The sequence below is a fragment of the Chiloscyllium plagiosum genome, chromosome 19, assembly GCF_004010195.1.
Source record: "Chiloscyllium plagiosum isolate BGI_BamShark_2017 chromosome 19, ASM401019v2, whole genome shotgun sequence".
Lineage (NCBI taxonomy): Eukaryota > Metazoa > Chordata > Chondrichthyes > Orectolobiformes > Hemiscylliidae > Chiloscyllium > Chiloscyllium plagiosum.
Window position 1 is genome coordinate 28,646,294 of NC_057728.1, and position 3,346 is coordinate 28,649,639.

Below are 3,346 nucleotides of genomic sequence, written 5' to 3' on the forward strand. Positions count from 1 at the left end.
AAACACTTTTGATCTGAAACTTTGAAACAAACTCCTTACACTAAGGTAACATTTTTATAAAGAGCTCTAAACTGCCTTCCATTCTCAGAAGCAACTATTTTATACATCCTGTTTGAGCCAACACTTCTGCAAACTGCTTGTTCTGAAAGAATCTTTTTTGTAGCAAGCTATGCGTGTTTCCCCTGAGCACCAAAGGTTACAGAATCTTCTATCTGAAAGTTTAATGCTTTACACTGTTTACTTTATTCACTCACAAACTCTCTAAATAAAAAAAATTCCCATGTGTTTCCACAACACACTTCTGCAAAAATATAAATCACTATGGCTACTAAACTACCCTCAAGTTAATCATTAAATTCCTTGACACATTGAGAAACCTATGCCATGTGTCCAAAATTCAAAAATCTGAAATAAATGAATTATTCACTCACAAACTCTCTAAATAAAAAAAATTCCCATTTGTTTCCACAACACACTTCTGCAAAAATATAAATCACTATGGCTACTAAAATACCCTCAAGTTAATCATTAAATTCCTTGACACATTGAGAAACCTATATGCCATGTGTCCAAAATTCAAAAATCTGAAATAAATGAAATGAATGTATATGTAATTCACATGCCTTACTTCATGAGTTTCATATGCCCATTTGCGAGTTTATTCATATAGTGTTGTCATTTTTTCAAGTCCTCCACAACTTGATTGTTTCCACATCCCTCTCCCCACCTATTCCTTACAAATTAAAATCTTTGATGAATTCAGAAACTGTAGCCTGAACCTTCACTTCTGAGTTATGAGCACAGAGCTGAGAAAATTCTTGGTTGCACAAACACAACCCAAGAGAAAATACCCCAGGTAGTAAGATTTTCATTTGAAAGAGAAGATTCAATAACTGAGGTCAGACCCACAACCCCCCAAAAAAGTTCAGTGGAAGCCACAAGAGCTGCTCAGTGCAGAGATAGGCTGCTGAAAAAGTATGGAGAAAGTGAGATTTGCAAATGCTGGAGATCAGAGTCTTGACTCTCGACTGTTTAAAAAGCATACCTCAGTGCTGTGACTTTGGCTCAGCCAATAAAAAAAACAGCATTATAGTCCTCACTCTTCACATTTCTTCATAACCCCCACACACTCCTCCTGCCCTGCATCTGCACTCCATTACAACCTGTATTCTCCATGACAACCTATACCCCTTCATCCACCTTCATTATCCATCATACCCTCCATACCAGCTCTATCTGTCCATACCCTCAATGACCATACATACCAAGCATACAAACCTATGCTTCTCCATCACTTTTAATAACCTCTATACTAATTAAATGCCAATTCATGCAAACTATGTCCCCCATTCAATATCACTTACATTCCATGCTAACTTGCTTAGTATAAACCATAAGCTGACTCCAAGATTTGTACTGAAGAAAAAAAAAGTTCTAAGTGTCTACTGATGAATTTGTGGTTTAAAAAAAAAATTAACAAACAATAGAAGAGTAACTAAGGAGAAATAGGGCCTCTTAAAATCAGCAGGGCTGCCAATGTGTGGCACCGCGGGAGATGGATGAGACACTAAATGAGTAGTTTGCGTCAGTGTTTAGTGTGGAGAAAGCTATAGGAAATAGAGAACAAGGGGAAATAAATAGAGATATCTTGAACAGTTTCCATACTACAGAGGTGATGGTGCTGGACTTTTTAAAATGCAAAAAGATAGATAAATCTCCAGGACTGGATCAGGTGAATGCTAGCACTCTGTGGGAAACTAGGAAAGTGGTTGCTGGGACCCTTTGCTGAGATATTTGTATCATTGATAACCACAAGTGAGACAATAGACAATAGACAATAGGTGCAGGAGTAGGCCATTCTGCCCTTCGAGCCTGCACCACATTCAATATGATCATGGCTGATCATCCTTAATCAGTATCCTGTTCCTGCCTTATCTCCATAACCCTTGATTCCACTATCTATGAGAGATCTATCCAACTCTTTCTTAAATGAATCCAGAGACTGGGACTCCACTGCCCTCTGGGGCAGAGCATTCCACACAGCCACTACTCTCTGGGTGAAGAAGTTTCTCCTCATCTCTGTCCCAAATGGTCTACCCCGTATTTTTAAGCTGTGTCCTCTGGTTCGGCACTGACCCATCAGCAGAAACATGTTTCCTGCTGCCAGAGTGTCCAATCCTTTCACAATCTTATATGTCTCAATCAGATTCCCTCTCAGTCTTCTAGACTCAAGGGTATACAAACCCAGTCGCTCCAATCTTTCAGCATAAGGTAGTCCCGCCATTCCAGGAATTGACCTCGTGAATCTACGCTGCACTGCCTCAATAGCCAGAATGTCTTTCCTCAAATTTGGAGACCAGAACTGCACAGAGTACTCCAGGTGTGGTCTCACCAGGGCCCTGTACAGCTGCAGAAGAACCTCTTTGCTTCTATACTCAATCCCTCTTGTTATGAAGGCCAGCATGCTATTAGCCGCTTTCACTACCTGCTGTACCTGCATGCTTACCTTCATTGAGTGGTGTACAAGAACCCCCAGATCTCTCTGTACTGCCACTTTACCTAAATTGATTCCACTTAGGTGGTAATCTGCCTTCCTGTTCTTGCCACCAAAGTGGATAAGGATCCATTTATCCACGTGAAAGTGCATCTGCCATGCATCTGAGCACTCACCTAACTTGTCCAGGTCACCCTGTAATCTCCTAACATCCTCATCACATTTCACCCTGCCACCCAGCTGATGAAATTTGCGAATGTTATTGCTAATACCATCTTGTATATCCTGAAGATAGATTGTAAAAAGCTGCGGTCCCAGTACTGATCCGTGCGGTACCCCACTGGTCAGTGCCCGGCATTCCGAAATGGAGGGGTGGAGGAGTGTGGAAGGATGAGAGAATGCAGGCTGCGGCCCTATGAAGCAGGGGGAGGGCTTGCAGTTCGCCTGTGTGGGGATGTGGGAGACTACAGGAGCCTGGTGGGCAAGGGCTGGCTGAAAGGCAGCTGGAGGGACGGAGGGAGGGAAGCACGCACGGAGGAGGAAGAGCAAAGAGAAAAGAGAAAAAAAAGCCAAAGGGGATAAAGAGAAAGAGCAACAAAGAAAATGTGGCTGGCCAGCACGCCGTGAAGTAGGGAGAAAAGGCAGGGGCCAGCGCCTACGGCCATACTAGTCTGAAAACGCCCGATCACGTCTGATCTCGGAAGCTAAGCAGACTCAGGCCTGGTTAGTACTTGGATGGGAGACCGCCTGGGAATACCAGGTGCAGTAGGCTTTTTCCGCCAGCAGTGGCTGCTCAAGTCACCCCTCTGCACTTGTCTTGTGCCAGGCAATGGAGCGGCAGGTTATTTCTGC

At 43.1% G+C, this 3,346-nt stretch overlaps 1 non-coding gene across 1 annotated transcript; it reads left to right on the forward strand.

Annotated features, from left to right (window-relative positions):
* Positions 1–3,147: 3,147 nt before the first annotated feature.
* LOC122559867 lies at positions 3,148–3,266 on the forward strand. Its single transcript, XR_006314579.1, has one exon. It is a non-coding gene; the product is annotated as a 5S ribosomal RNA (ribosomal RNA).
* The last annotated feature ends 80 nt before the right edge of the window (positions 3,267–3,346 follow it).